Source organism: Euphorbia lathyris, chromosome 4, assembly GCF_963576675.1.
Source record: "Euphorbia lathyris chromosome 4, ddEupLath1.1, whole genome shotgun sequence".
Taxonomy (NCBI): Eukaryota; Viridiplantae; Streptophyta; class Magnoliopsida; order Malpighiales; family Euphorbiaceae; genus Euphorbia; species Euphorbia lathyris.
Genome location: NC_088913.1, coordinates 29469114 through 29494864, shown reverse-complemented (window position 1 = coordinate 29494864; position 25751 = coordinate 29469114). Strand labels below are relative to the sequence as shown.

General features: G+C 39.6%; 1 non-coding gene across 1 annotated transcript; it reads right to left on the bottom strand.

Moving 5' to 3' along the window:
* Window positions 1–3073: 3073 nt before the first annotated feature.
* Window positions 3074–3180, bottom strand: LOC136228089 (small nucleolar RNA R71). Its single transcript, XR_010688424.1, has one exon. It is a non-coding gene; the product is annotated as a small nucleolar RNA R71 (small nucleolar RNA).
* Window positions 3181–25751: the final 22571 nt, after the last annotated feature.

Genomic DNA, 25751 nt, shown 5'->3' with positions numbered 1-25751 from the left:
TGAGGAAGCCCAAGACTTGACCACCTACAAATATGATGAGCTCATCGGATCTCTGCTGACCCACGAGATCTCAATGAAGAACTTTGAGGTGAAAGAGAAAGCTAAGGAAAAAAAGCAAAAGTCTCTTGTCATGAAAGTTGACTCCACTGATGGTGACTCATCTGATGATGAGGAAATGGCCATGTTCACAAGAAAGATGAAGAAGATGTTTCGCAAGAATGACAAGTACAACAGGAAGCCATTCAAGAGAAATGACAAATACAAAGCTGAGTCAAGCGACAGCAAATACAAGAAGGAAAGCTCAAAGCCCATCACGTGCTTTGAATGTTATCAAACTGGCCATATCAAGTCAAGCTGTCCTACCCTGAAAAAGGATAAGAAGAGCAGTAGAAAGGCAATGGTGGCTACCTGGAGCAATAGCAATGAATCATCTTCATCAGGAGCTGAAGCCACTAAGTCAGCAAACATCTGCTTCATGGCTGATGAGTTTGCTGACCCCTACCCTTCTGAACAAGCTAACCCCTCATGTGCATCTGACAATGAGGAACACTCAACCGAGGTAATGTCTCTCCCCTTGCTCAAAAATGAAATGGTTAATGCCTTGAGTGATCTCCACACACTTGTTAAAAAGTGTAACAAGAAAGTACGAGCACTCAGTCGGCGATGTGATGAGATTGAAGAGATCAAACTCACTGATCTTCGTCATCTTCTCCAGGGCAATACTAGGCAAGATGAAAACTTACAAATCATGCATAAGTATGTCACTGAGGTCCAATCAGATTCTAAGAAACTGAAGAAGGACATCACATCTATTCAGAACCAGCTAAAGGTTCCGAATAAGAAAAGTGTCCATCATTACGCTGAGTACTCAGGTACTAGTCAGCGAAAATGGACTGCCCAACGAAATGTCCAATGTGACTTTTGTGGGAAGAAAGGCCACACTAACAAGGTGTGTTGGCATGCTCAGCACAATGTGCTGACCCGCCAATAAAGCGTCCCCAAAGGAAGGTCCATTGTGACTTCTGTGGTAAGACCGGTCACATAACCAATGTGTGTCATCATAAAATTAAAAATGATGTATTACCTATGGTGCCTAACAAATAAGGACACAAAAAGACTTGGGTACCTAAAGATAACTAGCTATATTGCAGGTAGGCCTGAGGTGTGCTGAGAAGTTGTTAGGCATGAAATTGACTACATTTAATTATAATGAATTAAGGGTGTTTGTAGTGTTTTATTACATGAAAGAAGGTCTTATAGGTGTTTTTATGCAGATAAGGAAAGACTTAGCCGAATAGACTGAAAGCAGCCTGTTCGCACAACCAAGAGGAGATTATGCCATTCTTTGATCCAACGGTCAAACGCCGGAACCCCTGATGATGGACAACGACTAGACGGGAAGCAGGTGTAAAGTAACATGATGAAAAGAAAGCTCAACCCTTGAGTGTTCAAGGGTCAAAATGATCTTCACCACTTTTAGCAATTTTTAGATTTCTGAACATTTAACTTTGTTTTGTAATATATTTTGTGCGGATACTCTTCTAGTACCATTTTAGACCCTGACCTTTCCTTTAAATAGAGGTAATAAGGAAGGAAAGGGATCACACTTTTTTGGGAGAACAAAAGATAGACTTTGTAAAAGGAAGAGAGCTCCATCGATGGAGTTTCAGAGCTTCGAACTATCATATTGCTCACTCGCCTGTATGAGTGAGTAATCCTTTTGAATGGGCTCGGCCAGTCGGGGCCGGTAATGTAAGTTTTTCCAAGTCTAGCAATGAATGAATGATGTTAATGCATGAAGTGTTTGTTGAGGATTTATATTCCAATGCTTGAGCATGTATGTTTGTGTTAGATGAATGATAGGAAACTGCTTTCATCTTCACCGAACTCTCTATCAAACATCCAACCCCGAAGCAGAAATGTTAGGTGGTTTTATCAAGGGTTTTCCCATAAGAAATGTTGTTTAAATCTTAATGCAAGAAAGAACAAACCTTTAGGACGCTACAGGTTTTAGTAAATTTTAGAATCTTAAGAACACACGAGAGTTGACTTAAGTGAGAGTTAAAACAGAAACCTTGGCTTCAGTTGCATCATTCATGATTTGTTAGGTTGTTTTGAAGCTTACAGTAACCTGTTCCGCTGTGCTTAGCCTGTTCTCCTTATTATCATTATTAAGCAATCATTTTCACACGTAAAGCAACTTGTTTAGTCATTAGTCTTCACAACCACCAACATCTGTTAACATAAAAGAATCACACACAAGGAACACCATGTTCTGCAAAGTATTTCTTGTAAACTTTGGTCCTCAATCCCTGTGGATATGATACTCGACTTATCACTTTATTACTTGTATCTAGTGCACTTGCTAGAGTCAATTCAGGATACAACAAGTTTTTGGCGCCGTTGCGGGGGATTGAAAGCAACAAATTTTATACGAAATTTTCTATGAAACAAGGTGTTTTTAATCGGTTTGCTAAATAGTGCAGCCAGAAGGAGTCTTTATTGGTTTATGCACAGAGCTGGACCTCCCATTCTTCCTATCGATCTCGAGTTAGAGAGAATGTGTAGACGAAACCGAGCGGGAGCTCGACGGGCAAGACAAAGAGAGCGACAAAGAGAGAGAAGGATGGCTAGAAGGGTACCACCCGAACAACCAGTCCAACCAAACCAGGAAGAAGAGGGAGAGAGTAACAACCCTCCTGTCATGAGAATCAGAGACTATTCGAGGCCAACCACGGAAGGACATTCATCGTGCATCGTGTTGCCCAACGAAGGGAACAGCATGTTTGAGGTGAAAGCATCTATGATACAAATGTTGCAAGCAGCAGTACAGTTCAATGGATACCACTCGGAAGATCCAAATGGGCATATCCTTGAGTTTATCACACTATGCAACACTTTCAGATCAAACTGAGGCGTTTCTGACGACGTGATCAGGCTAAAGCTGTTTCCTTTTTCTCTAAAAGATAAAGCAAAGAACTGGTTGAAAAACTTGCAAACAGGAACAATCACCACTTGGGAAGAAATGGCCAGCGCCTTTCTGATGAAATATTTTCCACCAAGACAAGCCATTAAACTCAGAAACGAGGTATCCCATTTCGTGCAAGAAGAGGATGAATCCTTAGTTGAGGCATGGGAAAGGTACAAGGAACTACTAAGAAGGGTACCCAATCATGGCATCCCCATGTGGATGAAGATGCAGAACTTTTACAATGGGGTAACCAACATTTATAAGATCCAGATCGAATCCATTGCCAGTGGAAACCCCAAAGATCTGGAACCACAAGCCTTGTACGACCTTATTGAGAGAGTAGTAAGCACGAGTTATAACTGGCACTCCGCCAGAAGTGAAGGAAAAAGAGCGGGAAATGAAGATGTTGTGTCAAAATTGACAAGCCAGGTAGAACAACTTGCCAGACAGCTCGGCAAGATAAATGTGTCCTCGATCCACAACGAACCACCGTTCAATGTGTCGCACCCTGACTTCCAGTTTTTACGCAGGTCGGGGTGCGTGGCCGGCTCGATCTGCCTTTCTCGTGTTTAAAAGTTTCGAGTCGCCACCAATCATCACTTGAAAATACGTGTGCGGGCGTGATTGGTCGCCCTATCTGTTTGGATTGACTCTGTGTGGTTTGGTTTTGATAAGGACGGTCTTCGGAGAGATTTAGAGGTTCGTTTTTCCGGTTACGTGTAGGGAAGAGATGTGATCTCACCCTACCCCGCCCGACGTACCGGTACTATTGTGATATTATGTGTTTGCTTACTTGCTTTGCTTTGAATTGTCGATATAAACCAGACACTCCCGTGTTTTGGGGTTATTGGGTTTTATATTGAATTCTAATGACGTTTTCACATCGATTAGAATTAATTTGATTATGAATTCGAACGACGTTTTCACATCGATTAGAATTAATTTAGTTGAGAATTCGGATGACGTTTTCACATCAATCCGGTCTAATTTGGTTATAGATTCGGATGACGTTTTCACATCAATCCGAACTAATTTGGCTATAGATTCGGATGACGTTTTCACATCAAATCCGAACTAATTTGGTTATAGATTCGGATGACGTTTTCACGTCGATCCAAATTGATATAGTTACAAATTCGAACGACGTTTTCACATCGGTTCGAGTTAACTTGGTTATGAATTCGAATGACGTTTTCGCATCAATTCGAACTAATTTGGTTAATTTTATTAATCCGAAATAACATTTTGAATTGATTTATTTGGTTTTAAAATCGTGTATATCACATATACACGATACATTTATTATATTTTTTTTTTATTTTAGCGAACTATGTGTGCATAGATTTATAAAATAAAAGTAATGGTAAACTTTAACAAAATACATATGTACATGTTACGTGTAATAAAAATAAGTGGATTAAAGTAAGGCAAATGATAAAGGAGTTAAATTAGAAAAAAATAAAGGACCTAATTGAAATAAATTGGAATGATTTGAGGTCAAATTAAAATTTAAATTGATTAAAGGAGGGTAATTGTGATAGGGAAGAGCTTAATTACACTTTATTTAAACAATTATGGTTTAATTAGGATATGGGGGACTTAATTGAACGAAATAAGATAAACGGGGTTAGTTTTAAAAAATAGCGATAAAATACAGGGTCAAACTGAAAATATAGATTATAAATTTGGATTTTAGGGTTTTTCTTCATTTGCAGCCGCCTAACTCTTTCTCCCCCTCATTGTGATTTCCGTCGATCTACTCCTCTGTCCCATCTTATCGTGATCGCTTTCCTTAGCCGGTCTCATGGATTCCGGCCAGTTTTCTCGCCGTTCTCACTCTCTTCCACTTGCTCACGGGTTCTCACGGCTATTCCCTATGGTTTTCGCTCGTTTCAGACCATTTGGGGTCTCATCGGACTGATCCGAGAACGGCGACGGTAGTTCTCACCTCCGATGAGGAGTTTGGAGCTCCTGAGGAGGTTCGGTCGGTCAGAATCCTACATGCAAAGGTAAGTTTCCAAGGTTTGTGACTCTTCTCTCTTTTCTCCGATCTCGGCTTCTCTTTGGTTCGTGTTGCGATTCCTATCCTATATGCTTTGGTTTGAGATGCTTGTTCTGTTTGCTTGGGTGGAGATGAGCGTTTTTTCTAGGATTTATCTGCGATGTTTGCTCTGGTTGGTGTTCTTGGTTCCTTAAGCTTCTAAGGTTCGAATGCTAGACAAATGTTTAGGCTATTCCTGTTCGACTTGGTGTTCTTCGGTTCCTAAAGTTCAAATGTTAGATGTATGTTTAGCTGTTCCTGTTTTGGATTGGTACTTTCGATCCCTTCCTAGAGTTCAAATACTAGATGAATGTTTGGCTATTCCTGTTTGTTCGGATTCAGGACGGCTATGGTTTCGTTTGCCGTGTTGGTTTGTTGCTTGGTTGTGATCACTGTATTTGTGGTTCTGATATTTCCTACTGTTCTGAGCTCGAGTTATATACAGGGGATAACCTTTCTGCACCGTTCAAACGGTTCCGAAGACGCAACCAGAGCCGTGGTTGGCTCTGGAAGGTGCTTCGGTTCTCCGTTTAACGTGTTCAGGAGTGAATACGGGTTTCGGTTATCGTCTGGTTAATTCCTTATTGGCAAAATGAGAAAGGTAAAAAAAATGGCAATGATATGGCAATATATATATATATATATATATATATATATATATACACACGTATATATCTGTATGTATGAATGAATTTGGCAAATGAATTACCCTTTCTTTGATTGATTATTTGGTTGTTACAGTGTTTGAGGAAGAACTTCTTCCTGCTCTCCCTCGAGCTCACACTCTCCTTGTTACAGTGATGTCTCTATTACAGTGTTGCTGTGTTTTTTTTTTTTACTAAAAGTTGCTCTCAATTTCCTTCCCTCCCCTTTTTACAGTGATAAACTTTCTCTATTTATAGTAAGAGATTTGTCTGTGAATTATTGCTCATCATTTTTCTTTATTTCCTACTGTACCCTGGAGGATTCATCCGTCTTTTTGCTTGCCTATTTTCTCAGCATTTTGAAGTTTTTGGATGTCTGCTGGATGAGATCATCTCTGTTGAATTATTGAGTTTTTTTCCAAAAATGCCAATTGGTCCCTGGGATTGAATTTTTTGCAGACTCACGCTGCTGGATTGAATTCTGACCCGAATTTGACGTGGACCTGGATTGAATTATTTGTGACCCGAACTTTGATGTGTACTCGGACTGAATTTGAATTATTTCTGACCTGAGCTTGATGTGGATCCGGCTTAAATTTGAATTATTTCTGACCCGAGCAGACTCCGTTGGACTTGTACGGACAAAATCCTGAGCTTTGGAATCGGACTTGGACTGACAATTACCCGTGCTTTTGGAATTGGACTTGAACTGATAATCACCCATGCTTTGGATTTTGTTGGACTCGTACGAATAATTTTCTGAACTTCTGATTTGTTGGGACTTGCACCGCAATGAGATAACTCGGTCACTTAAATAGAATTTGATCAATTTTTAGAATATTTTTGAATCAAGTGTGCATTTTGATCATGAATTTCGGGGATAGCGAGAATTTCTAGGTATCTCAGACATTGACGAGCGGGTCTTTGGACTCATCAAAATTACTGTAAAAACAAAAATAATAAGAGAAGTATTTATATTAATAATGGAATATTTATTTATTACCAAAAATTCTATTTTTAAGTGTTCAATTGTCGTTAATTTATTGACTTTTCAATTTTTGAATCCATTTGTCATAATTCGTTATTTAGAAATCAACTATATTCTAAATGTTTAATTATAATATAAATCGTAACCAAAGTCAATATTAATTTTAACTTTAATATACGATGTTACATCATAATTCACAATTCAGACTATATGTATTTCTAAATATAGTTTACGACAAATAAATAAGCATTGAAATGTTAATTCGATTGATTGACATCTGAACCTTAATTAATAAATTATAACTTGAATAACAAATTCGATTTTATTCAAAATACGAGGATATGTCTCGAATAAAATTTATACTAGGTTAAAATTGTACTTTAATTCTATTAAGTCATATTTGGAATATAATTCGGAATTTTATCGATTTATACCAAAATATGACAAATTAGCCTTAATAGTACAATTTTTTCCCCAATAAATTATTTTCGAGATAATACCATATATTCTGGATAATTCATGAATTGTTCAAATTTTGAGTGAAATTTATTAAAAACTTAAAAATTGGTCCGGACAAAAATGGGTATCTACAGCTGCCCCCCTTTGTATATCTCTATTAAAAATGGAATATACAAAGTACACATAGATAGCCATTTTTGCATTTTATTGAGCGAAAAAGTAAAAACTCAAAAACAAAGAAAGGTTTAGTAAAACTCCCTGAATGTTTGGATCAATCTGTATTGATCTGACTTGATTTGTGCTGATTTGATTATAATATATGCGTGTTTAGAGCGGCTCCCCGCAACTGACATGTGAGTGTTTAGAGCGGCTCCCCGCAACTGATGGGTGAGTGTTTAGAGCGGCTCCCCGCAACTGATAGGTGAGTGTTTAGAGCGGCTCCCCGCAACTGGAATGAGCTTTTATAGCGGCTCCCCGTAACTGATATGAGCTTTTATAGCGGCTCCCTGCAATTGGAATGAGCTTTTATAGCGGCTCCTCGCAAAAGGTGTGAGTTTTGTGAGCGGCTCCCCGCAACTTGTTTGAGTTCTGTGAGCGGCTCCCCGCAAATTGGTATGAGTTTTGTGAGCGGCTCCCCGCAAATGGTGTGAGTTTTCTGAGCGGCTCCCCGCAAAATGTGCATTGGATGTAGATAGTGTTAATCTCTTGCCGATTTTTCAATTTGGGTTGATTCTGCTGGGGATTCTCTGGATTTTCAGTTTTGGCTTCTGTGGCAATGGTTCTAAAGTTTGCGCCATGTTGAGGAGTTGAATGATGGATGAACTCTCTGTTATTGTTAGGTTGAGTGGAATGGCTTGAGAATGTTCATTCTTCGTTTTGAATGGCTTTGAGACTGGACATCCTCTAGTTTTGAATGAATTTAGACTGCACACCCTGCGGTTTTGAAAGACTCTGGAACTGGGCCTTCCGCCAGGTTTGAATGAATTTAGACTGCACACCCTGCGGTTTTGAAAGACTCTATAACTGGGCCTTCCGCCAGGTTTGAATGAATTTAGACTGCTCACTCTGCAGTTTTGAAAGACTCTACAACTGGGCCTTTCGCCAGGTTTGAATGAATTTAGACTGCTCACTCTGCAGTTTTGAAAGACTCTGGAACTGGGCCTTCCGCCAGGTTTGAATGAATTTAGACTGCTCACTCTGCAGTTTTGAAAGACTCTGTAACTGGGCCTTCCGCCAGGTTTGAATGAATTTAGACTGCTCACCCCTACAGTTTTGAAAGACTCTGCAACTGGGCCTTCCGCCAGGTTTGAATGAATTTAGACTGCTCACTCTGCAGTTTTGAAAGACTCTATAACTGGGCCTTCCGCCAGGTTCGAATGAATTTAGACTGCTCACTCTGCAGTTTTGATTGTGCTCAACCCAACAAAGGGAGCGTGCTCGACCCGGCAAAGGGAGCGTTCTGAAGTGTAGGCGGTGCTCAACCCAACAAAGGGAGCGTGCTCGACCCGACAAATGGAGCGGTATGGATTGTGCTCGACCCAACAAAGGGAGCGTGCTCGACCCAGCAAAGGGAGCGTTCTGGATTGTGCTCGACCCAACAAAGGGAGCGTGCTCGACCCGGCAAAGGGAGCGTTTTGGATTGTGCTCGACCCAACAAAGGGAGCGTGCTCGACCCGACAAAGGGAGCGTTTTGAAGTGTAGGCGGTGCTCAACCCAACAAAGGGAGCGTGCTCGACCCGACAAAGGGAGCGTTATTGATTATGCTCGACCCAGCAAATGGAGCGTTATGGTTTGTGCTCGACCCAACAAAGGGAGCATGCTCGACCCGGTAAAGGGAGCGGTTTGAAGTGTAGGCGGTGCTCAACCCAACAAAGGGAGCGTGCTCGACCCGACAAAAGGAGCGGTATGGATTGTGCTCGACCCAACAAAGGGAGCGTGCTCGACCCGGCAAAGGGAGCGTTTTGAAGTGTAGGCGGTGCTCAACCCAATAAAGGGAGCGTGCTCGACCCGACAAAGGGAGCGTTATGGATTGTGCTCGACCCAATAAAGGGAGCGTGCTCGACCTGGCAAAGGTAGTGTTTTGAGGTGTAGACGGTGCTCAACCCAACAAAGGGAGCGTGCTCGACCCGACAAAGGTAGCGTTATGGTTTGTGCTCGACCCAACAAAGGGAGCATGCTCGACCCGACAAAGGGAGCGGTTTGAAGTGTAAGCGGTGCTCAACCCAACAAAGAGAGCGTGCTCGACCCGACAAAGGGAGCGGTATGGATTGTGCTCGACCCAACAAAGGGAGCGTGCTCGACCCGGCAAAGGGAGCGTTTTGAAGTGTAGACGGTGCTCAACCCAACAAAGGGAGCGTGCTCGACCCAACAAAGGGAGCGTTATGGTTTGTGCTCGACCCAACAAAGGGAGCGTGCTCGACCCAGCAAAGGGAGCATTTTGAAGTATAGATGGTGCTCGACCCAACAAAGGGAGCGTGCTCGACCCGACAAAGGGAGTGTTATGGATTGTTTGAAAGACTTTGAGACTGGGCCTTCCTCCAGTTTTGAATGAATTGAGACTGCTCATTCTGCAGTTTTGAATGCTCTGAGACTGGGCATCCTCTAGTTTTTTTTTTGTTGGGTGACAACGGCTCCCCGATTGATTTGATTGAGTGATGACGACTCCCCGTATCCCTTGGAAGATGAGTTGTACTTGTGATTACCTGTCAAGGCTTCTTGTATTCCTGCAAAAACTCAACAGCTGTGCAACTACAAAATTGGTGAATGCATACATAATATGTTTTTTGGATGATTTTTTCCTTTATTTGAAAAGAAGTTTTTGAGATTTTCTTTGTTATTTTTGGATTTTTTTTTTTTTTTTTGAGAAACATGAGTTTTTCTTTTGCAATTTTATGATTTTTTTTATGCATGGTTGACTGCTCATGCGATGCAAATTTGAATATCTGAGATGTTTATGATGAATGAATGAATGAATGAATGAGCTAACTCGACAAGGCGAAGCAATTTTCTGAAAATTTCCGACCTCGAAGGTTTGATTTTTTTGTGAAACATTTAAATGGGCACTGAAATGATCATTGTAAAGGAATGGACATGACAAATGATGCATTTGAAATGACATGCAATATGAATGTTTGCGATGAAATGGACACGTCAATGCATGATATGCTTGCAGTGAGAAAAATGTTTTGAGGAATACTTGAGGAAAAATGCAATTTAGTGCAAAAATGACTTTTTTTTTGTGATTTTTCTGTTTGAAATTTGTTTATTTATGAAAATATCATGAAAGATATGAAATCATCAATGAGAGTTTTTTTTTTTGAAATTTTCGTGATATGATTTGATGATGATTTTTTTTTAATGCTCGTGAAAACATTGAGATGATATGATGCTTTTTTTTTTTAAATTATGAGAGAAAAAAATGATGTTGAAACTGTAGATGATATGATAATACTTTTTGAAAACTCTCGAGGAAAATGATGATGAAAACATTAATGCGATATAATATTTTTTTCGTTTTTTTTAATATGAATGCAGTATGCTGGAAATACTCTGGAAAATTTTGTGAAATCACCATGAAAAGTGTTATGAAAAATAATGATAAGAAAATGAACATTTTTTTTGAATTTTTATTTTATGGTCTTTTTTTTAATCCATTTGGCTCCTTTGTAATGTGTAACCCGAGAGAGATTGATGCGTTTTTTCGAAAAATTTAGGTACATCAGAACTTTATGGCTCTAGACCTGCATCCCAGCTTGACAAATGGTTTTGTAGTCAATTATCCTGACTTTGCTTCAGCTCATTTGTAATGTGCAGCCCGAGAGAGATAACTGCTTCTTGTTAGAAAATTTGGCTTCATCTGATCTTAACTCCATGGTTCTGGATTTGCATCAGAACTTGACAAATTGCCTCCTAGTCAACCATCCTGACTTTACTTTGGCATATTTTCGCAAAGACTGATCAATCTTTCCGAATCTTCGCTATTCTTGGGGATTTTTGGCTCATGTACAATCTGAGAGAGATCAAACTGCTTCTCAAGATCTTGGCTTCATCTGTTTTAAGATTATGTGGTCTTCTCTTGTCTCTCAGTCAACCATCCATTTTTGGCATTTTCGCAAAGATCAATCAGTTTTTCTAAACCCCGGCTATCTCTAGGGATATTTGAAGCTCGAGGCTTTCGAAGATTGTGGTTCTTTATAATCATTTCACATGAAGGTACCATGCCTCAACATTTTCTATTATCGGTTTCAGAATTACCAATGTCTCTGGCTGATGAATTTGGTGCCGAGGAAGCCAATCTGGTTGCCCCCCAGAAACTCTGCATGAACATGCTCAAACATCGGAGCGGTATCTCGGTATCTCCTTTTTCATCTTTTATCTCTTCTTTTGAGACAGGAGCGGCTTAAATGATTGGCTTAAATAATGAAGCCATAAAAAAGCTCAAATGACCAAGAAGATTTCACTGCTCAACATGTCTTTTCGTGATGTTTTCACTTCTGATTCTCAAATTTTCTTTGGTAACTACATATTGGTTGCCCCCAATTTGGGTTCTACATCTTCATTTTCTTGGCAATGAGGTCAGTGATCTTCATTGGTGGCTCTCATAATTGCCCCCCAGTTTCATCTATTTGTGCTTAGATCGACAACATGGCAATTTTCTCTTGGCAGTGTTTCCACAATTGCCCCCCAGATTTGTTCATGTTCAGATATGACTGACTGTGTGATGCTAAGGAGATCGATCTTGATGCCCCCAAACTTTCTCATATTCTTGCTCTTGATGCATTCCTTTGAAGAGCGATATGCATCTTAAAGAGATCAATAATTTTGGACATTCCTTCCTTTTTTCTACGCAATCCATTATTTAGCTTTACTTAGCTGTTTTTTCACAGGCCTCGAAACTGAGATTTGACTTCCAACTCTTCGTCCTGAAAGACATTTACTGGAGTATCTGAATTTTTCAAATCAGATGTGGGTTACTCTTGCTCGACATTTTCTAGAGCACCAATTCATTCATATGGGGTTTCACAGCTCTATCTCGACTTTTTCTTCAGGAATCAAGAGTGATTCGCTACATTAAGAATTTTTTCACATATGATCACCTTCTGCCATAATCATGTTGGCTCTGAGCCTTCAGAATTTATCTGTTTAATCATCATTGTTGCCGAGGGTAATTTTGAAAGATTCTGAACTTGCTGTATATGATTTGACCCTTGCAAGAAGAGTTTTCTCTTGGAATAACGAAGGAAAATCCTTATGATCGCCTGAAGAGGAGATATTGTTTCTCGTTGCTCAACGTATCCGTTTTGATTGCCTCTTTGATGCATATGATCATATGAGTTTCTAGGTGGATTATCAAGATTAAGTCGTTTTTTGAAAGTGAAACTACCATATGCTTATTTTTCATATTCCTCTCCACTAATGTAGACCGACTTCATGACTAGGGATCAAAAGGTCTTTTTAGGTTAAAGGTAATAATGATGGAAAAGGCTTGGAAAACCAGTTGAATTGGTCAATCTTGGTCTGTCACGAGGAGATTTATATGCTCTAACTCGGATGATTTGACTGGATCGTCTTATGACTCTAAGCTCCTTGACTTGCCTTAATTTTTGCCTAGATTGAGGTTTTCAACCTAGCAGGCTTTTTTTTACCCTTTCTTTTGCCTAGACCGTCCTTGTAGGCTTTCGATCTAGCGGGTTTTGTTTTTGTTTTTTTTTGCCTAGACCGCCCTTGTGGGGTTTTTGATCTAGAGAGCTTTTTTTCTTTTTGTTTTAGCTGTATTGACATTGTATTGCAGCATCTTGGAACATCTCTTGTATTGACCTGGTATTGGTCACTTTGAAGGAAAATTGATTTTTCGACGTTCAATCATCCTTCACTCAACTGGTTTTCTCTTTATGGAAAGAGGGGAGTTTGGTGATATAAAAAAGGTTTATCATTGGCTCAAAGGGCGAACAAAGGAATATGATGAAAGGGTGGGTAAAAGGCTGAATGAGTGATTCAAAGAAGGCCTTAGTCATTTCCCTAATCATAAGGTAGTCAGATATTTCGCCTCGAGGAATAATCAAATAAGTTCTAGAGTTTGTTTTTTTTTGAAAAATCTTAATCTGGATAACTTCCCTAGAAACACATGTTTAACAATTGATTGATCATCTTTTTTGGTGCACAATCTTTGTTAATCTCCTGGATAGTCAAGTCATGGACTTTCATCTGAAGATTTTTCTTGTTTGTCAAAATTCTCTTTTATCCCCGGCAAATCTCAGTTCAAGTGTTCATTGGGGTGTGAAAAGCAATGAAGATCCCACCTTGATAATTATCACTTGGAATAGGAGCCACAAAAGCCCAAATATCATGCATTGCTCATCTTCAGGAGCCAGCAGTCAGCGCTGAGTGTTGTCAGCGCTCAAGTGTTTAGATCTGTAGAAGCTCATATTTCTGAGGCGAAATCAGTAGAAGCTCACAATTCTAAGGAGAAATCTCATGATTCTGAAATAACTGAGAGTAGGAGGTGATTCTCTTCTCATTCTGCCCACGGATACAAAGATTTCTTATGCATCGTACATTTATCTTGATACAGTATATCTTCAATCAACATGTTAGAAGAATGCATCTTTCATATTTTGTCTCGGTTCCGCTTGTTCTAAGCTTCTGTTTAACTTTTCCTTCGATTGGAATTCAATCTGAAACCTTGACTGCAGATTTTGCCCCCTCATACTGGGATACAATGCCCCCCAATGTGTTCGACAAACTTCAAATTTTATTGTGAAAAAAGGAATAGCTTGAACTGCATTCGCCCATTCACTTTTCATGCATTCTCCAGTTATCTCACTATTTTTCGTACCCCAAAGGTTAGGTTGCTTTTATGATTTCAGTGCTTGAGAAAAGCGCTGGTGAATTCTTCCATCTTCAACTACAAGTTCAATCCAACTGCAGGAATCATCTTGAAATTATCTCTTTGGGATCTTCTTGAAAAATTTGGATTAGAAATTTATGAACACATACTATCATAAGGCTGCAAGACATCATCAAATGGACCTTTAGGCAAGATGATCCATATTTCTTTTCAAATTCTGGCATTTTGCACCTGTGAAGGGTGACTAGAGCCCAAAATAACTGAGTAAGATCAGTTGTTTCCTTTGATAGCTTCCACTATACGACGGTTCTCGTTAACCCTCTTCCTCAGGTCTAGGCATTAACACCATTCCCCGTCAATTTAACAAATTCATGTGAAAGTGTAGGATTGAACACATGTGACTTTGCAGGATTTGCCACTGAAGTTTGCACTTTTAAGACTTGAGATGCCTCTCTTCCTGTCTATTCGTCATTCAACAAATCTACCAACTGAGCAGTCTGTCTATCTTGTCTCTTCTCAATTCCTTGTGGATGATTATCTGTGATTTCAGACACTATAAAATTTTCACTTTTGAGGGGTAACTAGAGACTTGAAATAGCTTAGTAAGATCAACGGTTTCTTTCAATAGTTTCAATGCCACCTCCAACATTTCAACCATATGATGATGGGTTCTGTTATCTATTTTCCTCTATTCTGGGCATTAGCACCGTTCTCCGCCTGCTTCTGATTCGTATCCCTTTCTTCCGAAAATGGGGGATTGAATACATGTGCTTCTGCAGGACTTGCCACCGAAGTTTTCATAGTTGAGGCTTGGGATGCCTCTCTTCTTGTGTGTTCATCATTCAACAAATTCGTCAACTGAGCAGTCTGCTTGTTCAACACTAGGAGACTCTTTCTTTTAATTTTTGTGCTTAATGATCTGTAATTTCAGACCTCTCTCGGATTGTCTTTTGAATAAGCCAAATAGATGGACCTTTTTGAAAATGCTTTATTATTTTTATCATGTTTTTTTTTTTGTTTTTAGAAAGACACAAAAATATGTAAAGGTATGAGATGTAAGAAAGAAAACTCTTTTTGTTCCTCGAGATTTTTTTTTCATTAAAACCAAAAATGAAATATGTTTTGTGAAATGCCGGAATATGCTACATATAATGTCATGCGTATCATGATGTAGAAATGTGAAAGTGTGAAAATGGATATCATGAAATGATGACAATGTGCCTGTATGGCGACAAGAAGTAAAAAATGGTATGTTATGAATGATTATGAATGATCAAGGCATAATGATAACATGATACACGATAGGAGCATAACATGTGATGAGGATGTGTATACAAAAAGTGATGCAAAAAAGTTCACGTGATATGAATGTATGTCATGATATGTGCTGCTAGGACATGAAGATGCGTTGGAAGCAAATCGTTAGCACTATAATGTGATGATTATGCACTATAATGTGATGATTATGATACAAATGAAAACCTAAACGGAGCTAGTTTATTGAAAACATTTTATAAGATGAAGTGTGTGCACCTAAACTAATGAAGATATGTAAATGTTAGGTAAAAAGTAGTTGGTGAAAATGTTAGATTAAATGTTGAAATATTACAGAAAATCATCATGTTAATAGTGAAAGAATTTGACAAACAGATGATAATCACATCATATATTAACAGTGAGAATAGTATTATGAATGGATGATGCAACCCTAAAGGGTGAACCTGCACAAAATTGGCTGGTTTCTATAGGGTAGCTCTTGGTTCTAATTTTATCGAGTGGTTACCAAATCCTTAACCCCTCAGTGCTGATAGGGAAGTCCAATTTAGTTTGAGAACGTTTCAGGACCCGTTCCCGATTTCCCGAGTGGTATCTGTACTTTGCCTCACCTAAACTTAATAAAGATAAGATCATAACATGATCTTTTGTGCACAAGTGAAAGTGTGACTTATACAGGATGCAATATTTAAAAACAATAATTGAGTACCACAATTAATCAAAGCAATAACAAATAGCACATTGAACAATGATTAAACACATAATATCACTTACATAGCTAGGAAGTTCCCCAGCAGAGTCGCCAGCTGTCGCACCCTGGCTTCCAGTTTTTACGCAGGTCGGGGTGCGTGGCCGGCTCGATCTACCTTTCTCGTGTTTAAAGGTTTCGAGTCGCCACCAATCATCACTTAAAAATACGTGTGCGAGCGTGATTGGTCGCCCTATCCGTTTGGATTGACTCTGTGTGGTTTGGTTTTGATAAGGACGATCTTCGGAGAGATTTAGAGGTTCGTTTTTCCGGTTACGTGTAGGGAAGAGATGTGATCTCACCCTACCCCGCCCGACGTACCGGTACTATTGTGATATTATGTGTTTGCTTACTTGCTTTGCTTTGAATTGTCGATATAAACCAGGCACTCCCGTGTTTTGGGGTTATTGGGTTTTATATTGAATTCTAATGACGTTTTCACATCGATTAGAATTAATTTGATTATAAATTGGAACGACGTTTTCACATCGATTAGAATTAATTTAGTTGAGAATTCGGATGACGTTTTCACATCAATCCGGTCTAATTTGGTTATAGATTCGGGTGACGTTTTCACATCAATCCGAACTAATTTGGCTATAGATTCGGATGACGTTTTCACATCAAATCCGAACTAATTTGGTTATAGATTCGGATGACGTTTTCACGTCGATCCAAATTGATATAGTTACAAATTCGAACGACGTTTTCACATCGGTTCGAGTTAACTTGGTTATGAATTCGAATGACGTTTTCGCATCAATTCGAACTAATTTGGTTAATTTTATTAATCCGAAATAACATTTTGAATTGATTTATTTGGTTTTAAAATCGTGTATATCACATATACACGATACATTTATTATATTTTTTTTTATTTTAGCGAACTATGTGTGCATAGATTTATAAAATAAAAGTAATGGTAAACTTTAACAAAATACATATGTACATGTTACGTGTAATAAAAATAAGTGGATTAAAGTAAGGCAAATGATAAAGGAGTTAAATTAGAAAAAAATAAAGGACCTAATTGAAATAAATTGGAATGATTTGAGGTCAAATTAAAATTTAAATTGATTAAAGGAGGGTAATTGTGATAGGGAAGAGCTTAATTACACTTTATTTAAACAATTATGGTTTAATTAGGATATGGGGGACTTAATTGAACGAAATAAGATAAACGGGGTTAGTTTTAAAAAATAGCGATAAAATACAGGGTCAAACTGAAAATATAGATTATAAATTTGGATTTTAGGGTTTTTCTTCATTTGCAGCCGCCTAACTCTTTCTCCCCCTCATTGTGATTTCCGTCGATCTACTCCTCTGTCCCATCTTATCGTGATCGCTTTCCTTAGCCGGTCTCATGGATTCCGGCCAGTTTTCTCGCCGTTCTCACTCTCTTCCACTTGCTCACGGGTTCTCACGGCTATTCCCTATGGTTTTCGCTCGTTTCAGACCATTTGGGGTCTCATCGGACCGATCCGAGAACGGCGACGGTAGTTCTCACCTCCGATGAGGAGTTTGGAGCTCCTGAGGAGGTTCGGTCGGTCAGAATCCTACATGCAAAGGTAAGTTTCCAAGGTTTGTGACTCTTCTCTCTTTTCTCCGATCTCGGCTTCTCTTTGGTTCGTGTTGCGATTCCTATCCTATATGCTTTGGTTTGAGATGCTTGTTTTGTTTGCTTGGGTGGAGATGAGCGTTTTTTCTAGGATTTATCTGCGATGTTTGCTCTGGTTGGTGTTCTTGGTTCCTTAAGCTTCTAAGGTTCGAATGCTAGACAAATGTTTAGGCTATTCCTGTTCGACTTGGTGTTCTTCGGTTCCTAAAGTTCAAATGTTAGATGTATGTTTAGCTGTTCCTATTTTGGATTGGTACTTTCGATCCCTTGAGTTCCTAGAGTTCAAATACTAGATGAATGTTTGGCTATTCCTGTTTGTTCGGATTCAGGACGGCTATGGTTTCGTTTGCCGTGTTGATTTGTTGCTTGGTTGTGATCACTGTATTTATGGTTCTGCTATTTCCTACTGTTCTGAGCTTGAGTTATATACAGGGGATAACCTTTCTGCACCGTTCAAACGGTTCCGAAGACGCAACCAGAGCCGTGGTTGGCTCTGGAAGGTGCTTCGGTTCTCCGTTTAACGTGTTCAGGAGTGAATACGGGTTTCGGTTATCGTCTGGTTAATTCCTTATTGGCAAAATGAGAAAGGTAAAAAAAATGGCAATGATATGGCAATATATATATATATATATATATACACACACACACGTATATATCTGTATGTATGAATGAATTTGGCAAATGAATTACCCTTTCTTTGATTGATTATTTGGTTGTTACAGTGTTTGAGGAAGAACTTCTTCCTGCTCTCCCTCGAGCTCACACTCTCCTTGTTACAGTGATGTCTCTATTACAGTGTTGCTGTGTTTTTTTTTACTAAAAGTTGCTCTCAATTTCCTTCCCTCCCCTTTTTACAGTGATAAACTTTCTCTATTTATAGTAAGAGATTTGTCTATGAATTATTGCTCATCATTTTTCTTTATTTCCTACTGTACCCTGGAGGATTCATCCGTCTTTTTGCTTGCCTATTTTCTCTGCATTTTGAAGTTTTTCATATGTCCATATGGAACCTATGCCTACAGACGGATGCCGTTCGGACTGTGCAACGCTCCAGCCACGTTTCAAAGATGCATGATGTATATATTTCATGATATGGTGGAGCGGACTGTAGAAATCTTTATGGACGATTTCTCTGTTTATGGAGACTCTTTTGGAAATTGTCTAAACAACCTCGAAGCTGTGCTTATGCGATGCAAGGAGACCTATTTAGTTTTAAATTGGGAGAAATGCCACTTCATGGTTACTGGTGGAATTGTTCTCGGGCATAAGATTTCGGAAAAGGGGATGGAAGTGGATAAGGCTAAAGTGGAAGTGATAGAGAAGCTGGCTGTTCCAACTAATGTAAAGGATGTGAGAAGTTTTCTGGGATACGCAGGGTTCTACCGCAGATTTATCAAAGATTTTTCAAAGATTGCGCTGCCTTTGTCAGCACTGCTTCATAAGGATGTGGAATTTTCATTTGATACGAGCTGTCTAAAAGCTTTTGAACTATTGAAAGGCAAGTTAATCAACTCGCCTATACTGGCAGGACCCGACTGGGAACAGCCTTTTGAGATGATGTGTGACGCAAGCGATACATGTGTGGGAGCTGTTCTTGGGCAGAAGGTTGAGAAGAAGTTCAGACCTATCTATTATGCAAGCAAAACATTAACCGAGACCCAACAGAATTACACCACGACCGAGAAGGAGCTCCTCACAGTTGTGTATGCTTTCGACAAATTTCGCCCCTACTTGGTGCTGTCGAAAGTCATTGTTCACACAGACCATGCTGCACTACACTACTTGTTCGCAAAAAAGGATGCAAAGCCGAGGCTCATACGGTGGTTACTCTTACTTCAAGAGTTCGATCTCGAAATTAAGGATAGGAAAATGTGGCTGCTGATCATTTGTCAAGAATTCCTCACCAAAGCAGCCAGGAACAACCAGAGATTTTGGAAGACTTTCCAGACGAACGTCTCTATACTGCACAGCCTGCTCCATGGTTTGCTGACATTGCCAATTATCTAGCCAGTTCACTTAAACCTCACAACCTGTCCACTAATCAAAGGAGGAAGTTCTATGCAGAAATTAAATATTATTTTTGGGAAGGACCCTATCTTTTTAGGTTGTGCACCGACCAAATTATTCGAAGATGTATATCTCAAGAGGAGGGACAGGCTGTTCTAAGCCATTGTCATGACAGAGAAGCTGGAGGACATCATAGCGCTAGCAGAACTGCAACCAAAGTACTTCAATCAGGTTTTTTCGGGCCAACACTTTTTAAAGATGCAAATTTTTTTGTTCGCACTTGCAATGAGTGCCAACGAACAAGCAATATTTCAGCTAGAACTGCCATGCCCCTCAATAACATAGTCGTTTGTGAAATTTTTGATATTTGGGGAATAGATTTTATGGGACCATTCCCTACATCTTTTGGGCATAAATATATCTTAGTGGCTGATGATTATGTGAGAAAGTGGGTTGAAGCAATGGCCAGTCCCACCAATGACGCCCGTGTGGTTGTAAAATTCCTGAAAAGGCTGTTTGCCCGATTCGGGGTCCCACGAGCGATCATTAGTGATCAGGGAACCCATTTTTGCAACTCCAAATTTGAGAAGCTGATGGGCAAGCTTGGGGTCTCTCATAGAATTGCCACACCTTACCATCCACAAACTAGTGGACAGGTTGAGATTTCTAATCGAGAGATTAAAAGAATTTTAGAGAAAACCGTTGGCAATTCTAGGAGAGACTGGGAAAACAAGCTTGACGATGCTCTTTGGGCGTATTGGACAGCCTATAAAACACCAATCGGAATGTCTCCATTTAGATTATTATACGGCAAGTCTTGTCACTTGCCGGTTGAAATGGAACATAGGGCCTTTTGGGCATTAACCTTCTTAAATTTTGAGCAACAGGCTGTGGGAGACCAGAGAAGACTTCAACTCTGTGACATGGAAGAGTTCCAGCTGTTTTCGTATGAAAACGCAGTAAATTACAAGGACAAGACCAAGATGTGGCACGATAGAAAAATCCAGACGAAGACGTTTCACGAAGGACAAAGAGTTCTCTTGTACAATTCGAGACTCAGGTTGTTTCCTGGAAAGCTGAAATCAAGATGGTCGGGACCTTATCTGGTACATAAGGTGTTTGGTCATGGAGCAGTTGAAATTGGCAAAGAAGGGTAGGATCCTTTCAAAGTAAACGGGCAAAGATTGAAACCCTATCTAGAGAATGATCACATAAGGAAGATCGACACAGTTCACTTCCAAGATCCCCCACACCAATAGAAGCACAAACAGGGTGTTCGCTACAAACACCAATTGTAGCACAAGTAACATTGCATTTAAATTAGTTTACATTTCCAGTTTTGTCAAATAATGTTAAGGGTAGTTAAGATCAATTTTATGTCATACGATGGTCCGTGACTTCGTTAAGTCCTGCGCAAGCAAAGATGTAAAACTTATACCCTTCCATATGGGTCAAGTGTTACATTTTTACTTGTTCAAAGTAGGTAGATGAAATAAACTTCCGTTGAAGAGTTATCCTTGGGAAAAGGGAGGTGAACTGTGAATTGAAAAAGCAAACATCTAATCGTCTGTCACTAGTACTTATTACATTTTACTTATTCTCCTTTCTCGGTAAAACCAAATGGAAAGGAGAATAGTAAATTCAAATTTAGAAAAGTGACCGTTCGCCGCCCAGGACTCTCTTCAACTGAACGCGCCTTTTTCCAACCACTCGTCCAGGTGGTGTTCATTTGAGCGCTCTCATAATGACGGGTTGGCAACAGGCCGTTTCATTCTTCTCCCTACTTAAGGCGACCGACCAAATTACGGACCCTTGTTCGACTTGCTTTCTTTTTCACACATCTTTTACACTGTTCACCACATGTTTTGTGATCTTTATCGTTGGGAAACCCTATTTAGACTTGAGCATAGGATGAGAACTCGAGGATCTGGCAAGCAAGTTAAAATCGAGGGCACAAAGAAAGAAAAGGGAAAGAGCAAAATGGTGGGCACGAGCACAATTGCATTTGTTCCCAACGAAAAATTAGTAAAGAAGCTCTCCCAGTTCAAGGACGTCGCCACATAAAAATATTATGATGATCTCGCTCAGCTCAAGTTCGGGCCGATACGAACTGTGTGTTGGGATACATTGAAAAGACTCAAGCTTGCTGAGAAAGTGCGGAAACTCATGGAGGCGGGGCATTTCGGATGTTTCTTCAAAATGAAAGAACCAGCATATAAAGAACTCACCTTGGAGTTTCTTGCAACGTTCAAACATAATCCCGAAATCACAGACCCTGATGAGGAAGGGAAATTTAGTTTCCAGCTCATGACCCACACTCAACGGCCATCCTTGAACACATTCAACAATCTCTTAGATGCGGCGGATGACGACGACTTAGAGTCGAAAGGTTACAAAGGGGCTTTTACGGAAACCCCTGATGAGTTCGACCCTTCGACTTTCTGGCAATCAATCTCGGGCCATCCAAGTTATGATGGAAGTGCATCCAAGGCGTCGGGCATAGAGGATTACGCTATAAGGTATGTGCACAAACTTGTTTCAGGAACCATATTTGCACGCGAGAATCAGGCAACCATTCCTCACGCCGACCTTACCGCTCTGTGGAGTATGGTGCAAGGAAAAAGGATGAACCTGGGTTTCTGGTTCGGGGAGTATATTAGTGCATTTGGAAAAAATAACTCCTCGGTCATCTGTTGTGGTAGTATTGTAACCCGTATAGCGGAAGCCATTGGAGTATTCAAACCAGAGGATAGGAACCGACTGACGATGGTTAACCACCCAGACCAGATTGACTTGAAGAGCCTTCAGAGTATGTTGTTTGGAAGGATGGTCAACGGGAAATGGGTCTGGATGCCGGATTTTATAGAAGCCAAAAGAGTTGAAAGTAGAAAGCGAAAGAATGAACCCGCTGTGTCAGTATCCTCCGAGGCGGAACAGATCGAACAAGCCAAAGATTTGGGCTTTTACCAGAAGTGCGCCAAGCTCTCCAACGAGGACATTCTTACCAAGTTCCATGCCCTGTTCGCTCAAAACCAGGCCAACAGAGAAATGATATTTGCTCTTGAGCAAAAGTATGCTGTGTAGCAGGGAGAGATCGACATGTTGAAAAATCTTTGTGTTGAGGAGCATGGAAAGAAAAGTCCTTCTGGTTTTTCGATCAAAAGTCCGGTAAGAACTAAACTTGACACACCTGCCAACGCCGCTGCCTCCTCGAAAGGGGATGGCGCTACTGCCGCTGCGGATAGAGAGGTGGATTCCTCTCTTTCCCCTCCCGCCTGATTACTTCAAATATGTCACTGTCCTAAGCATCTGGTAACACCTATCACCCTTCTTTTTAAGTTCTTGCTCACTCTATCCTTTATCATGCGGCTATTGTTTATCGTTTGCTTTCCTTCATACCAACATTGAGGACAATGTTTCATTCTACTTTGGGGGTGGGGAGGGATTACAAATTACAATATCTGTATGCATGAACATGATAAAAAGCCTGAACAAGTTGTTAATTAGTTAAATCTTATGAATAACAAGTATCCCCCTGTGATCTTTGATTCATATTGTCCTTAGTAAATATTCTTCATTATGTTCATTTCTTGGTACATATTCTTATTTCCACTGTTTTGCTTTACTGTAATCACTGAACCGACTGTGCTGGTTATGAGTGGAATGCATGAGGATAGTCTAGTGTTGGATTTGTGTTTTCCCGAATAATGAAGTTCCACAAATTTTGAAATTTTAAATCATTTTTCACAAAAGGAACCTTTTGCCTTATTGCATAGTCCCCTAAAATAGTGAGAACTTGAGCTCGCAATTGCATTTGAATGTGCATTGTTTCTTTGTAAGAGTGGGCCAGCACTTACTATCTTTAGGGAGAATTTGCTTGGGTATGCCTTGTTGACATGGAGATTCTTTTTGACAACCATAGGAGGAAAAAGGCACTTAGATTCCGAATTCACTACACAAAGAGCCTACCCGTGCATTGCACTCACATTATTAAGATAACCAACTTGAGCCTTAGCCTGTTCTTTCTTAAACACACACCACACAAGAAACCATTCCTTTCACTGCTATCCCAGAATACCTTGAATCTGTCTCATGCTGAAAACAAGAAGAAAAATACAAAAATATGAGTTGTAGAAAAAAAAAAAACTGACATTTGAGGTATGATGCTAGAATATGAGAAGATAAAAATCTTTGAATAAAGTCTTTTAATCTTGAACCTGAAATAAAATTCTTGGATGATTATCTTTTGTGTGTTTAAAAGAATAGTCTGGCCAATGTTAAGCAACAGGCTGTGTAGATTGTTTAGGATAAGAACACGAATTGCTCATATGCTGATAATTGGGTATAATCAAATACTGCTGCATGTAGACAGAATCCTGACACTTAAAAAGCCATTCACTTCCATACCTTAGCCTAAGCCTAACATTACAACCATGTTCAAGACCTTTTGACTATGTTTGGAAAATTGTTGATCCATTGACATGGGGCCAAAAAGCAAACTCACACCCTAAGGGTGTATTTTCTGAGCTGAGGAGTGAAGTTGCATTCTTTCCCCTATGGAAAACGAAGGCCATACGAGAGTGAGCGAAAAATTCCATTCCTTGGTGAGGCAAACTGGCAAACAGGTTGTTCTTTGTGAAATTTGAGGTCTAATTTTAAGCTTTAAGGAATTTCTCGAGAAGGGTACACAATCCTGCACTGGTATAACTTCATCAAAAGATCATAACTTGCACTTATTCTGTCATTATCTCCTCAGAACAAAGCAATTACTATCACCTTCTCAGTCCCCTGTAACATTCAAACTCCTGTTTCCGTATTCTTTCATTCCTAACTCTTTGTCCTTTAGATTAACTTGCTTTCTATCTATTGTTTACTTGAGGACAAGCAAAGATTCAATTTGGGGGTGTTTGTTAGGCATGAAATTGACTACATTTAAAGGTGTTAATTATAATTAATTAAGGGTGTTTGTAGTGTTTTATTACATGAAAGAAGGACTTATAGGTGTTTTTATGCAGATAAGGAAAGACTTAGCCGAATAGACTGGAAGCAGCCTGTTCGCACAACCAAGAGGAGATTATGCCATTCTTTGATCCAGCGGTCAAACGCCGGAACCCCTGATGATGGACAACGACTAGACGGGAAGCAGGTACGACAGTAGCTGCTGGCAGAGAGGCGGATAAGTGCAAGCGTAAAGTAACATGATGAAAAGAAAGCTCAACCCTTGAGTGTTCAAGGGTCAAAATGATCTTCACCACTTTTAGCAATTTTTAGATTTCTGAACATTTGACTTTGTTTTGTAATATATTTTGTGCGGATACTCTTCTAGTACCATTTTAGACCCTGACCTTTCCTTTAAATAGAGGTAGTAAGGAACGAAAGGGATCACACTTTTTTGGGAGAACAAAAGATAGACTTTGTAAAAGGAAGAGAGCTCCATCGATGGAGTTTCAGAGCTTCGAACTATCAGATTGCTCACTCGCCTGTATGAGTGAGTAATCCTTTTGAATGGGCTCGGCCAGTCGGGGCCGGTAATGTAAGTTTTTCCAAGTCTAGCAATGAATGAATGATGTTAATGCATGAAGTGTTTGTTGAGGCTTTATATTCCAATGCTTGAGCATGTATGTTTGTGTTAGATGAATGATAGGAAACTGCTTTCATCTTCACCGAACTGTCTATCAAACATCCAACCCTGAAGCAGAAATGTTAGTTGGTTTTATCAAGGGTTTTCTCATAAGAAATGTTGTTTCAATCTTAATGCAAGAAAGAACAAACCTTTAGGATTCTACGGGTTTTAGTAAATTTTAGAATCTTAAGAACACACGAGAGTTGACTTAAGTGAGAGTTAAAACAGAAACCTTAGCTTCAGTTGCATCATTCATGATTTGTTAGGTTGTTTTGAAGCTTACAGTAACCTGTTCCGCTGTGCTTAGCCTGTTCTCCTTATTATCATTATCAAGCAATCATTTTCACACGTAAAGCAACTTGTTTAGTCATTAGTCCTCACAACCACCAACATCTGTCAACATAAAAGAATCACACACAACGAACACCCTATTCTGCAAAGTATTTCTTGTAAACTTTGGTCCTTAATCCCTGTGGATATGATACTCGACTTATCATTTTATTACTTGTATCTAGTGCACTTGCTAGAGT